The following is a 15,510-nucleotide window of genomic DNA, read 5'->3' as shown; positions in this document are numbered from 1 at the left end:
AACTAGCTTGAAGCTGTAAAGCCTAAAGCAGTAGAAAGATGAGCTCCACGCGCTCACTGCTTCACCTCATCCTGCTACTACTCGCATACTACTACTCCACCCACACCACTGCCAACGGCGGCAATGGAACCACAACCCAGTGCCTCCCTGACCATTCTTCGTCTCTGCTCCAGCTGAAGCATTCCTTCCACAACCCCAAACTCCCGTCGTGGCAGCATGGCACAGACTGTTGCCACTGGGAGGGTGTTGGCTGCGACAGGGCCTCTGGTCAGGTGATCACTTTGGACCTCGGTGATCGTAACCTGCGGAGCACCAGTGGTCTCAGCCCAGCAATATTCAACCTCACCTCCCTCACAAATCTCAGCCTCTCTGGTAACGACTTTGGCCTGACCAGCCTTCCTGGTTTTGGGTTTGAGCGGCTGATTGAGCTTCTCAGTCTCGATTTGTATAATGCGTGTTTTGCTGGTCAGATACCTATTGGAATTGCCCACCTCAAGAATTTGCGTTCCCTTGATCTTTCCTATAATAATCTGTATCTTCAAGACCCAAGTTTCCAAACCGTCATAGCAAACCTGAGCAATCTGAGAGAGCTCTATCTTGATAGAGTGGGCATCTTAAGTAGCAAAGCAAATTGGTCCGTTGCTTTAGCAGACTCTGTTCCTCTACTACAGAATATTAGTTTGTCGGAGTGTGAACTAAGTAGTCCGATTCACCATTCATTCTCCCGACTCCGTTTTCTAACGATGATCAACCTCGCATATAATGAAATTTCAGGACAGGTTCCTGGGTTCTTTGCGGAATTCTCTTTCTTAAGAGACCTTGCCCTTGGGGAAAATTATTTTGAAGGGCAATTTCCCACAAAGATTTTCCAGCTAGAAAATCTGAGTGTTCTTGATTTGTCTAACAATTTCGGTCTTACTGTGCACCTACCAGATTTCTCATCAGGAAGTAATTTGGAATATTTAGATCTGAGGGGTTCAAATATTTTCGGGGCCATACCAGACCCTTTTGTCCATCTCAAGTCCTTGAAATTCTTGGGCCTTAGCAGCATAGAACCTCCCGAGCAACCCACTACTTCCATAGCTAACCTTACATCCCTAAATGGATTGTGGCTCTCTGGATCAGGAGTAGAGAAGCCATAGCTCTCTTGGATTGGAAGATTTAAGAACCTGACATATTTGTCGCTGGATGGCTATAATTTCTCTGGGCCAATTCCCTGGTGGATCAGAAACTGTACAAATCTGATAAGCTTAGAGCTCAGTGATTGCAGTTTATCTGGGGCAATACCCTCGTGGATTGGGAACTTGACCGAGCTTTCATTTTTGAACTTACAGAATAATGTGCTGAGCGGTAAGACAACACCCCCTCCCCCCCCCCCCCCCCCCCCGCGGCATATCACATTATTATTACGTTATTTTGGGGGGTATTTAGTGTCCTCTGATCACTGTTTTTATCGGCATGCAGGCAAAATCCCAATGGGCAAGCTTTCATATTTGGATTTATCACAAAATAGGCTGAGCGGTAAGACAGCCCCTTCCCCTAGCATATCACATCATTATTACGTTACATTTTGAGGGTATTTAGTGTCCTTTGATTACCGTTTTCTATCTGCATGCCAGGCAAAATTCCAAATCTTGGTCAAATGAAGTTGACCCAGCTTTCATATTTGGACTTATCAGATATACAAGTTTTAGAGTGGTTGGGCTTTTTTAGAACCGTTCGTTGATGTCGATCTAACGGCAGACAAATACGAAGTACTGGGTAGTACTCCGATGAAAGTACGCGAAAGTACTGAAACGAGTGGGGCCGGTACTCGTGACAAGGTGGGGACGCGTTTTAATATAGGGGCAGTTTAGTCCTAGGAAAATTTGCACGCGCCGCCCCTCTCGTCGAATGCAAAACCGCCGCCATGGTGCTACACCTTCCACAATTACTCATCGACGGCCATCTCCGCCCTCTCCTCCAAGTCCACCGCAGTCATCTCCTCCTTCTCGCCGCTGCAACTTCTCTCCACTCAGGCAAACCCCCCCCCCCCCCCACCCCCTCTTCCATCGAAGCAAGAATCAGCAGATCGAGCTGATGGCCGGTGGCGAGAACACCGACTTCGTGCAGATCGCCGGCGGCGACCAGGTCAAGTTGGCCAGGTTGAGGGAGATCCGTTCTTGGTTTGACAACACAAGGCAGATGAGCTGGACGGCAATGGCCACTCTCAAGAATTTGACGAAGAAGGAGAGGGCAAAGCTTTGCCCCCCGCCCGCACAACCGATTCACAAGATCGAGATCCTCCTCTGGGCGATGGAGTAGGCCAATTCGTCCAGCAAGTGGACCAGGCGGAGGTGGTGGGCGTTCAGATCCAGGGTAGAGCATCCACTGGATCAGGAACCCACCGTGCACGAGGTGCCGTTGCAGATTGTGCAGCCTCCAACCGAGTCATCGGTGACTCCGAAGCACAAGATGAGGAGGACAGTGGTCGCGACCTCGCTTCCCCGCCGTTCTCCACGCTTCCCTCGCCGCTCTCCTCGTCTGAACGGCGGCGGTAGCTATGTTTAGAGTAAGCTTCCCCACTCCTCATCTTCCTACTGCTCGTGCTTACATCGTGGTGATACTGATCGTAATAGCTCAGAGAGGGAATGCTATATGGCATTTTAATCTCAATGAATTGCATCAATATTTGAGTAGATGGATTTGGAGGATGATTATGATGTATGTGAACCCTAGGCATCATATGAACCCTAGGAAAAATTAGTAATGTTCTAGTGGTAGACACTGAAATATTTCGGTACACACCGGTAGGCACTGAAATATTTCGGTACTGCCCTAGGCAAAATTTGTAATGTTGTAGTGGTGGACACTGAAATATTTTGGTACACACCGGTAGGCACTGAAATATTTCGGTACTGCCCTAGGCAAAATTTGTAATGTTGTAGTGGTGGACACTGAAATATTTTGGTACACACCGGTAGGCACTGAAATATTTTGGTACTGCCCTAGGCAAAATTTGTAATGTTGTAGTGGTAGACATTGAAATATTTCGGTACACACCGCTAGGCAATGAAATATTTCGTTACTACAATTTCAGTACACACCGATGCACATTGAATTATTGAAATGTTGCTAGCGCCGTGTCCTTTTATGATATCTATGTTTCTTTGTTGTTCGGTGTGTCTGAACTTATGTCCTGTGGTGTGTCTGAACTTATGCTGTGCGGTGGTTGATCTGCCGTTTATCTTAAGAGTTTGCTGCTACTCTGGTTTAGTGTTCCAAGTTGTTAATACTATTTTGGTGATGCATGATAAGCCTTGTACAATGCTTGATGCGTACGGTGGTGCTTAGAAAAATAAACAGGGTTTTTCTGAAGCATCGGTGCCTATTTCTACAGGAGAGACGCCTAGTTAAGCGTCTACCCTGTACAAATAAGCACCTGTGCTTAAGAAAAGCTTCGTATTTTGTTTATGCATTATTTCAAATTCATAGTAGCTTGTGAATGGAACTTTGTGGCAGCCAGCCTCTACCATTGATACTAGTTCAACATGTCGGTCCAATTAGGCCTTGTACAATGCAGGGTGCTTAGGAGAGGTGCTTAGAGAAATAAACCAGGTTTTCCTTAAGCACCGGTGCTTATTTGTACAAGGTAGACGCTTAACTAGGCGTCTCTCCTGTAGAAATAGGCACCGGTGCTTCAGAAAAAACCGCTTTATTTTTCTAAGCACATCCCTAAGCACCTTGCATTGTACAAGGTCTTAAAGACCAGCCTCTACCATATATAACAGTTACCATGTCACACTACAGTCTATAAAACATCACACAGTGGAATAATCATAGCTAGTAGAGCATTAGTTATCAGTTAATAATAGTTGCAATCCATCACAAGCAATAGTACCTAGATATGAGTAGATATAGGTACGGTAATACACGACAAGTACTCGCAAACAAGAGCTAACATAACAAGTTCATTGCACATCGATACATGGCCCAGCCCAGTTCTAAATGAGGTGGATGGTCATCATCATCCTCAAGTCATGGCGACTGGTGTTCGTAACAGTGAGTAGGATGGCCTGTCCTACCCGAAGATTCTTGCCACGAAGGAACTTCTTCCACCCTGCCCTTCTCAAGACAGTGCGACCGTCCGTGTCCACTGCATAGGCACAGCTGGTGATGGAGCCCGTTCTGGTAAGGCGTAGTCCAGCAGCCATGCCTTCTTCGTCCGGGTCGATGCCACAGCTATCAAGTAACCTCTTAGGTAATTTCTGAAAACAGTTGACATGATATATGATCATGTCACGTGCAATTATCAACAAAGCATACACTTCAAGACACATATATCATTGGTTCAACACTGAGCATATATATCATCACATCACTACACTATACGCCAAGCATCAAATTACTATAGTAATTAGGCATATCATTAGATTACTGCGTACACTAAGCATATCATCGCATATTACTACACTACATGCATGTCATAAAATTCTTCACTAAATGAATTCTAAACTAGGCCTCTCATCACAGTACTACAACATGCATATCATATGAACTACTACACTAACTAAGCATGCATATCATGTAATTACCACACTAAGTAACATACCATGATATGTCGTTTAACATTCGTCCATGTGAGGCGGGTCACGAATGGCTTCCCTAGGTAGTCTTCACGTAGCGGAAGCATGTCCCAGAGGTTGCCGATTTCCTCGTCGCCCAGTCTGAGTCCTTGGGCATACAGGTATTCAACAAGTGGGTTCTCATCATCATCTGAATCGTCATCATCTGAATCAGCACCATCTTCCTCCTCATGAACTTCATCCTCACTATCCGGAATCAAATTTAGATAGATAACAGAAATCCTGGGCCTATCTCTTCTGAAGCAGAAGCTGATCAATTCACCCCCACTAAGACGCATGCGGGCGATGAAACGGTCCCAATCATCTCCTCCTATCTGGGTTATCTTTCGCCCCTTCTCGACCTGCATAGTGTATGGGCCCCCAAGAGCGTCGAAGGTCACGGTGTCTCCGATGAGCTCATTGAATGCCAATCTCACATTGCATGGTACGATCTGTGTAAGATAAAAACAAATAACAGACACAATACATTAGTGGAAATAGCAAAAAAAAAGAATGTACTGTCAGAAGGTTCATATAAATTGTTACCGCTGCAACAACAAAAGAAGGCTGGAAGTAGATGCCGAACAGCGTGGCAGTAGAAAGGCTGGTCCGGCACCGTGAGTTGCAGCGTCCAAATGGTGCTTCCTCCATTCTACACAGAACATGTTGAACTCTAAGTTGAATTGTACATAGTACAATACAAAGATCATACATATAATAAATCATAGTGATAACCTATACTGGCAATGGCCAATCAATCTATTTACTATCATCTACGTAATAAAGCAATGCCAATGGCAATGGCAATGCCCGTCTCATCTAAACCTGGGAATAGTTCGGCATCCAAACTAAAACCAGTCCAATCCACGGCACACATCAAAACCAAACCAATCCAGATATTTTCATTTAGAATCTAGACCAAACCGAACTATACATGCTCGTCATCCAACCCAGTCCAAACCGTTTTCAACTTTTGGATTGAATCCAAAGGTTCAAACCGTGGACAAAGCCATATGCGAGGGCACGTCATGAATCTAGATCAGACATGGCGTCAAAGCTCGAGAGATCCGACGAGCTCCGGCCGGCAACAGCCAATCGGCTCAGATCTGCCTCCGTAGGGAGACGCGGTTGGGGAAGGGAAGAAGAGGGGAGATCTCACGTACTTGCCGGAGTTGGCGGCGGCCGCGCACCGGCAGCGAAGAGAGGGGTCGTCGGGAGATGGCGGCGGCGGCGGCGCTGGTCGAGAAGGGGAGAAAGAAAGATGTGGAGTGGCCGGGACGGGGAGAAAGAAAAATGTGGTACATGTGGTGGCGCGGTTGTGTGGATGACAAGGGGACCCACTTGTGAGACCGATAGCAATTGATGGCAAACCGCAGGAGGTGCACGACCGCGTGCACGACCGCCACGTCCCCACGTGGAATGGGGATGGCCGGGTGGGTGTGTCAAGTCAAATCGGCACCCGCGGCTTCTCGGTAACTCCAACAGGCAGGAGCAGTGCATTTCTTCCCCAAATCGGGTAGAAAACCCTCGTCCTCTCCCGAACCTAACCACCCTCTCTTCCTTCCTCACCACCTCACCACCCTCTCCTCCTTCCTCACCACCCTCCTCCCTTCCTACGCCTCCCTCCTCCTGTCTTCGACCGACGATGAAACGCGGGCGTGAAGATGCGGCGGACGAGCCAGAGGCAACCATCGGAGCAGAGCAGTCTGCTGCCGTGGCTGCAGCCGTGGGTGGAGCGGCTGAGTCCGCCGTAGCGGTGAAAGCTGGCGGTGCAGCGACCGTTGTGCCTGCTCCCGCTGCCATCGCAGCCGTCGAGGCACCCGTCGGCGAGCACAAGGTCGGGGAAGATCTGGAGGAGGAGGAGATGAGAAGGCTTAAGCGCAAGGTGCATGACGAAATCGAAGAGCTCTACGAGGAGAACGCCATAAAGGAGTTCGACGTAGATTGCAGGAAGGGCAGCGACTTCGACGAGGATGCCATCGACGAGCTATCTGAGGTAGTACTCTGTTTTTTGCTCTGTTTTTTTCATGACATTGGGGTTTTTCTTGTTAACTAGATGAGCATCAATTTCACTTGGGCGTGCTAGTTGTACATATGTAGGATTGTAGGGATTTAGCATAGATCTTCATGTTGGATCTGGATTTTTAAATCTGATTCCAGCAGATACCCTGGTTTTTTTCATGGCATTGAGGTTTTTCTTGTTAGCATAGATCTTCATGCTGGATGTGGAATTTTAAATCTGATTCACATTCTGATTCCAGCAGATACTCTGTTTTTTTTTCATGGCATTGGGGTTTGTCTTGTTAACTAGATGAGCATAAGTTTCACAAGGGATACATTAATGAAAGAAGTGGGGTAATGAACCCAAATACAAGAAAATGTTCATGGCAGGGATACATTAATGAAAAAAGTGGGTTAAACAATGGATATATGGCAGGATTCTCCATTGGCTTTCCCAGGACAGTGACAAAATGCTGCAGTTCCTGATTCATTTTAGTTTATGTAGATGAATTAATTTGCACACATGTTCATAGATGATCAGTTTGCACACATGTTCATAGATGATCCATTTGCAAATTCTGTACAGATTTCCATTTTGCAAAGGAAGTGATTGCTCCCTTAATAATTATGGGCTGACACTACATATCCACTGGATACCAAAAAATCAAAACATTTCATGTAGCCAATTTTCCCCAGTATATTATCTAGATGATCACAGCCACATCTCTCATCAATATGAGCAGTGAGACACCCCATAGCTCCTTTACCAATTTCCTTCTGAAACTTATGAGGGTCTAACAATGTTGGAGAAGCAGTACTGCCGCTGTCAGAAAGAATAATGGTTTCTTCATTCCAGTAGATAGAACAAACCCCCCTTGTGTGAAACATGGAGGAGTATAATGAAGCCATTTTTCTGATTCCAATAAGAATTACACCTGTAACAAGTATCAAATATCATTAAACCAAGCCAGTTCATGAAGTCTTTCATGTGTTAATTATGTACTACTTGTGCACTAATCTATAAATGCAACTATTCCACCGTCCATATTTATGCATGTCAATTTCTTTGGCTCAATTATGTATGTGCACATACGCCTTATTTCTAGCAAATAGATATTTGCCATGTTACACATGTGTACTTTGAAAACATTGTAATTAAGGCAATGTACCATAATAGATTAGCTGAGTTCTTCTATGTGTACTAATTCACTAATTCACAGGAGGATGACGACGACGTGGACTACGGCATGGACAGCAGGCACAACAAGAGCCGCTACACCCTGAGGCATCTGATTGCTGGCAAGATCAAGTACCGTTTCTTTGGCAAGATTGGGTGCCCTTTCTGTTGCAAGGTGATCGGTGGCGGCATAGATGGCATGATCCAGCATGCCATCAGCACTAGCAATGGACATGGTATGAAGCATACGGCCAGTACTCTGGCTAAACATGCGGCCTACGCACGCTTCCTCGAGATTGTCAAAGTCAATGAGCCCTACAACCTCCATTGAAGAAGGGAGAGAAGTGATGTGCTGCTAGAGTGCTGCTGCTGCCCCAGGACCGTCGTGTCCTCTTATGTTATCTATGTTTCTTTGTTGTTCGACTCTAAAACTGATGTCCTATGGTGTGTCTGAACCTATGCTGTGAGGTGGTCTTCATGTCGTTTATCTTAAGAGTTTGCTGCTACTCTGGTTTAGTGTTCCAAGTTGTTAATACTATTTTGGTGATGCATGTTAAGCCTTGTACAATGTTAGATGCTTAGGGTGGTGCTTAGAAAAATAAATAGGGTTTTTCTGAAGCACCGGTGCCTATTTCTACAGGAGAGACGCCTAGTTATGCGTCTACCCTGTACAAATAAGCACCTGTGCTTAAGAAAAGCCTGGTTTATTTCTATAAGCAACTCCCCTTTCTGATAAGTAGAGGATGCTCATGATTGCCAAAAGTACCTATTTCCACTTTCTGATAAGAACTAAACGTGTATGAAATGATGCTAAATGTAGAGCATGAGCATGAGCATGTATCAATTGATGATCAGTTGATGCTACCTATTTGTGTTTGAATGGGCTCAATAAAGCTGGTGCTGGTTTATGCTCTCTGCGTGACCGTGATGGTAACGAAGACACTTGGTTGGCTATGGTCTTGCTGTCAAATTTAAGTTTCAGTTCTTTAAGACTCTTTGTTTTTGCTGCTTCCTCGGGATCGACTAGCTTTCTCGGGCGTCCACGTGCTCTCTTCCTTTTTGGGGAGTTGGGTGCACCACTTTTGGGGGAGTTGGGTGCACCGGTATCCTTCTGGGAGTTGGATGTGTCGGGTTCGTTGGAACCATCAGGATTGTTGACTAATTGGACATCGTCTTCTGAACCATCAGGTAGAACTGCTTGCTGGTCATCGTACACCTCCTTCTGTATAAGAGAGAGTGTTGCGTTAGTTCTAATCATGAGACTTATGAAATAAATGATATATTCTTGATGTAGCACTAACCGTTATGGGGAACTTATATGATTTGAGACGAAGCGCGTTGCAATTTGAATTGCAGTAAGGCTGTACATATTTTCCACCTGAAAATATCTATCCTTGCCTATATTTGATAACTGACACTTACGTCAGCATAGCTTTCAAGCTAAACAAAGTACAAATGTAAATTAGGCATTCAATTACCTGGTTCAAAATATCGGTCATTTCATCCCCGTTCCATGACAACATGTACTGCAGTGTCCAAACCGCACAGGAAGTCCTGCGATGTTTAGTTAAAGATCAGTAATCTTCTTCGTGTAGGCAAATAATAATTTATGAGGCCATGCGTACCCATCGGTCTGTTGTGCTATGTTCTCATAGCGTTTTTTGGTCCATTCGGCAAAATTGATGTTCTTAGCTGGTGATATCAACCCATTCTTGACAGCTTCGTCGATGCAGAACTAAATCGAGTCCACCTAGGGTACGACGAGTTATACATAGGGTTACGGTACTTTGGGAGCTCATGTGCCATGCGGATCAAAAGAGGCAGGAAGAGAACACTTACAAGAGAATCTTCCTTGGTCTTCTCGCAATGATAATTCATGGAGTTCAGAGTCTGAATTTATTTTTTGTCAAAATTAAACATCATTAGCATCCAATGGTTTTGGTGTACATTCAGTGGGACATGCACCTGCAGTAAAATTTGGGTTGGGTTGAGAACCGAAAATTGTCGTGTACAGTGTGTACATAAACTATGAAAGTGAGGAAAACATGTACCTTTCGGCGCCCTACAAATTTTTCTGCTACACGAGCTAACCATGAGGCTGCACGTCCAACAGGAACCACCCCCTTCATTTGTAACAGCTTTTCGGTTTCTTGAGGGGATATGATTGAGGTAGTATCATTCTCAATTTGGCTAATGCGAGCATATGCCATAATAACCTGCCAAATTTTCAATCATACAATAATAAGAAAGTTGTTGCAGTAATGATGTAGACTAGAGTATAATGGGCTTACATCACCATAAATGTATTTGTCGTCCAAATTTCGCTTCAGTTTTTCTGCTGTGAGGGTAATGTCTCTGATTCTAGCTATTTCAACAGGGTCGTATGTTCCGCGGATGTAAACGGCTGTCTCTATGTCCTCATCCGTGAACTTGTAATCATTACCAAAGACAGGCTTCATCGGAGTTAATTGTGGTTTCTCATTGTTTTCCGTCACATGTCTTGCACTTGGTGTAGTCGAAGTCCATGCCGTGAATTGGCTAGCCCTAGGAGTTCCTGTCAGGGATGAATTGCACACATTGACTTGATCCTACAATGAACAAAGGTAGTTCATCATTAGTTTGTTACTTTTAGATATTAACGTGTTGGGCCATAAAGATCACCTGCACGCCTCCTTTCTGTGACACTGATTGTCGGTTGCTTGTAAATTCGTATTTTAATTCCTGTAACAATGCAAACAATAACGAACATGAAGGAACATATTCATACAAAATACAAAATGCATAGTATGACATACATGTAGTTCCCTCCTTAAGTCTTTAATTTCGTCCTCGGCCTTCGACAACCTAGGATTAGTGCCAGTTTTAGTCTTCATGTCGATCAAGTCTTCACCTAGCGTCTGGTATTTGACATCAAATCTGTGCTCAATTTCCATTAATTTCCTGCCTACCTTCTTTTCATGATCAGCTAAGCGTGCATTCATGGCTTCAACTACCATGTCAATCTGTGTAAACAAAATAAAACCCCGTTGATAACAATAGCCAAATGAATGAGGTTCCATGACACCTATTTGTGATATTGCAAAAACAAATAGTCTTTGGAGTACATACTTGCTGGCTACTAAATTGCTGTCCTTGTGATGGTGCTCGATACGAATCATGTTGATGCACATGTTCATCATTTTTTCTTGGAAAATTATTAGAATTCTCAGACGGTCGTTGAGGAGCACAAATTTCCATGACAGCCTTTTTTTATAAAATATAATGAACCATTAGTACCAAATAAAAAATCGGATATAGAAAGTTCAATTGTAGATAGGTACCAGCCCGTTATGAAGACCTCCTTTCTCGTAAGCATCGCTTCTTAAAGTAGCCATCATTTCGTCCCATCGTGCGATCAATGGAGGGGGTCTAGAAGCATACATCAATCGGCCACTACGCACGTGCTCCCAGTACCAATACTACACAATAAATTAGTTCATCGCCATACAGATATGCAACAGAACAATAATTAAAGGACATTAAGTAGTGATCTAGCACTAACCTGGAGCAGAATTAGATTTCCTTGTAGATTTACGTGATCTCGATTTCTAAACTTGTGAACGGACTTGAAGAAGTGATTAAGTGTGAAACATCCCCAGTTAAATTTCCGAAGGTTTTGAAGATCTGTAACAAGGTTGAGAAATTTCGAGTCCACATAATGTTGTGCTGTTGGTGCTAGAACAGTACCAATTGCGTACAAAATGAACCGTCTCAGGAAATCGCCGTCTGGGGCTTTGGAAGCTCGGATCGCCGTTTCAAGGTCAGAAATCAAAATTTGCCCATTGTTTGCATAGGCGGTAAACAATTCTGTGTCGGTTTGCATTTCCAGATGTGGCTCTATATCCTCCCCTTCTATCGGAATGCCAAATATACACTGCACGTCCTCTTTTGTTATAGGAATTGGCGTTTTTCCAATGGTAATGGATTGGGTGTCCATATCTATGCTCTTGGCTAGTCTAACCAACATTATGCGCCGTAGAGTCACTTCATGCATCTGGGTTAGACCGGCAAGACTGGTTTCTGATATGATGTACTTTTTGTGGTCTGGTGACAACAGTTTCATGGTTTTTCCGAACCTTGTCTGTGAGCATACTAACTTCATATGACCATGCTTTTCGGCGAGTTCCTGTTACATGCCATTAAATTATACTGAGTACACATGAATTATGTGTACGAAACAATTGTACACAAACAGTCAATTACTTACCACATCGGTTATTTCGGAGATGGGCTTTTCTCCATTATGAAGGTTTGTATCTGAAACTGACATTGCTGGCTAATATGCAATGATAAAATCCGGCTCAATTAATCTGAACAAAATTGGAAAATGTATAACAAAATTAGCAGCGAATTAATTTTAACAAAATTAACTGGGTCATTTAACATATGATCCACTTATGGGTTCAAGCACAGAACCTATTTGGGTGCAAAACCTATGAGGGTTCAACTACTAAAGCAGCGGCCGACAACGATTATAAAGAGTTACGATCAGGTAATACCTTCTCTCGGAGACGGTGCCGCCGAGTAGATGGCGGCGGTTAGTGCGTCGCAAACTATAAGTGCCGGTATAGTGCGGTCGACGGCGCAACGGAAAAACGGCGCGTTCACGCGAGGAGGAGGCGGCGAGAAGAACACTGACGTCCGACCCCTCAGATCACGTTGGCGGTGGGCGGCGAGTGGTGGCCGCCGACTCCTGTATTCCGTGGGCGACCGGCGTCTCCGATCTGATCTTGCAGCGGTCGTGGGAGGTGCGGACGGCCCGGGTGGTTAGAATGCGGAGCTGTAATCGCGGGATTTAGGGAGGGGTGGGCCACGTGAGTTATGTGAGATTTGGATAAATGATATAAAAAAATAACAAAATCTTGTCAACTCATTTAGGGGTTTAGGGGTTTAGGGTTATTAGGGTTTAGGGGTTAGGGTTTAGTGGGGGGGGGGTTAGGTTTATCAGGGTTTAGGGTTTAGTGGGGGGGTAGGGTTATCAGGGTTTAGGGTTTAGTGTTGACATGCAAGCCCGGAAATGCGCGTGTGAGTGATCGTACTTGCGTGTACATGTACTAATGATCCCAAACTTTCTTAATGGCATCCCATGACCACATAGAGAATGCATGCATAATGGTTTCCATGTGGGGCAAAATTTTGAATGTTTTTACGGTTTAGTGGGGGGTTAGGGTTATCAGGGTTTAGGGTTTAAGGGTTTTAGGGTCGACGGAACTATGTTTGTCTTACAGTGGACGTAGCACACACACCGGACATTGGTGGAGCGTTGGTCTACAATGGATTCCCTCCGGTAGCATCGATCCGGTCCGTTGACTGGCTCGGCCGACAAACTTCGTGGCACATAGAGCATGCATCCATCCACTGGACCGGATCGATGTTGGGTTGGTTTCATACAGGTGAGGAACCCAGGTAGTGCTTTCGGGGTGTTGACATGCTAGGCCGGAAATGCGCGTGTCAGAGATCGTACTTGCGTGTATAATCTTAAACTTTGTTCATGGCATCCCATGACCCCATAGAGAATGCATGCATAATGGTTTCCATGTGGGGCAAAATTTTGAATGTTTTTACGGTTTAGTGGGGGGGTTAGGGTTATCAGTGTTTACGATTTTAGGGTTGACGGAACTATGTTTGTCTTACAGTGGACCTATCACACACACCGGACATAGGTCGAGCGTTGGTCTACAATGGAATCCCTCCGGTAGCATCGATCTGGTCCGTCGACTGGCTCGACCGACATACTTCGTGCCACATAGAGCATGCATCCATCCACTGAACCGGATCGATGTTGGGTTGGTTTACATGTACATGTACAGGGACCGGAAATGCGCGTGTCAGAGATCGTACTTGCGTGTACATGTACTAATGATCCCAAACTTTCTTCATGGCATCCCATGACCCCATAGAGAATTCATGCATAATGGTTTCCATGTGGGGCAAAATTTTGAATGTTTTTACGGTTTTGTGTGGGGGGGGGGGGGGTTAGGGTTCAGGGTACATGCCACATTGTTCACATTGTCCAATTAACACTTTGTATAGATTTTTTGGGTAAAAAATGAACGAAATAATGCAACTAATCTGAACGTAACGTTTGGCATGTATCAAACCAAGTAGCCACTATTCCTAAAAAAACCAGTTAGCCACTAATTGCGCCAAACATATCACGTAATTACCAACAAAAATGGGTTGACAATTATTTCTGGAAATTCTTGGAAGGAATTTATTGCTCTTCCTTTTTTAGAGAACAATAAGTTACAAATTTTATTTTGGAAACAAGAAATCAGTTTTCAATTTTATTTGTCCTTTCCAATAGATTTCAAATGAGCTTTTCCTTGGTCTGGTCATACAAGGCATTAAGCACACATGACATTGCTTATACAGAAGTTGACTGAAATAATTTGTTAACAACTACCAGCGACTGATGATCAACAAGTAAACAAATCCCACAACAATTATTAAAAATAAAATCCCGCGGCCATCAGATTTGCGTGCTTCTTCAGATCGATCAACTGCCTTAAGTTCTTGTTGATCTTCTTCAATTCCACCTCGAGTTCCGCATCCGCCACCATCGGAGGAACATTGGCATAGCCCTTATTATCCACCGCCGATGGCAGATCTACCTCTAGGGTTGCCCCGTGCCTCAAATCAATTAAGCCATCCGTTTGAAGCCTCTCAACGTATTCATCCAGCCACTCAAAATGCTTGCATGTTTTCAGCTTCTGAAAAAGGGAAGGGAAACCCTAAATACCAATTCTGAGGAAATATAAATAAATCTAGGGTCAGAATTCATAGCAAAAAGACACAACAGAACATAGATTTAACCTTCCCCGCTTCTGGTTTGCTCTCGCATTTCACAAATTCCCGCCCATGGTTTCCATTCTTCTCCGATATGGTTGCCAAACGCTTCAGTGGCGCGATGCGTGGGCAGTCGGGGCATCTGGTCATCGGTAGTGAACCATACCGCGGCCATGATGACGGAGAGGCCGAACTGGACATGGACATCTCTCGTCTCTCACCGTCCGCCGGCGATGGCAGGCTTCGTCGCCGGAGAAGAATAACAATTTGGTGGGGCAAGGGAAAGGGAGGCAATGGTGGGCCGCGGGTTGGCACGGGCACGGCGATGGCTCGGGCTTCTGTGATATGTGGTTGGACCCGCGGTCAGTGCACATGTTTTGGAAGCCCCCAAAAGATCGTGCTCGTTAAAAAAAACTTGCATCGAAGCGCATTACTTCAAAATAACTAATTAACCCTACAATCACGGATATATACCTTCCCATTCTACCGCATATCAACCCTATCCTAACCACCCCCATCTACCTTGTTTCTCCTCACATAGCCATCGCCGGGATCGCGCCATTGCTTCTCAAGCGACCACGCCGACGCCGGATTAAAAAGGTCTCCTCCACGGCTCCTCCCATCTTCGATTGCAGTGCTGATTATTTTTTCCATTGATTCGACCAAGAAGTCATTTCCGAAGAGATTAGAAAATACAGCCTTTGCCATAGTTGAGTAGTTCTGGTGTAATTGGAGTACAGGATGTCATGCAAGAGCTTTTTGATTGATAGTTTTTAGTAGTTGTTCGTACGAACTGGTTATGAATATATTTTCTCGGTGGTATTTTTAGGAATTAGTTGGATGAGGTTGTGGATACAGTTTTCATACTATGGGTGTATGTGTTGTTGTAGGGACCATGGT

General features: G+C 44.7%; 1 pseudogene; it reads left to right on the top strand.

Annotated features, from left to right (window-relative positions):
• LOC109738893 (uncharacterized) overlaps positions 1 to 15,510 on the top strand; it is a 48,055-nt pseudogene continuing 32,545 nt past the window's right edge.

Source organism: Aegilops tauschii, chromosome 3 (genome assembly GCF_002575655.3).
Source record: "Aegilops tauschii subsp. strangulata cultivar AL8/78 chromosome 3, Aet v6.0, whole genome shotgun sequence".
Taxonomy (NCBI): Eukaryota; Viridiplantae; Streptophyta; class Magnoliopsida; order Poales; family Poaceae; genus Aegilops; species Aegilops tauschii.
This window is presented reverse-complemented; position numbering and strand designations above follow the sequence as displayed.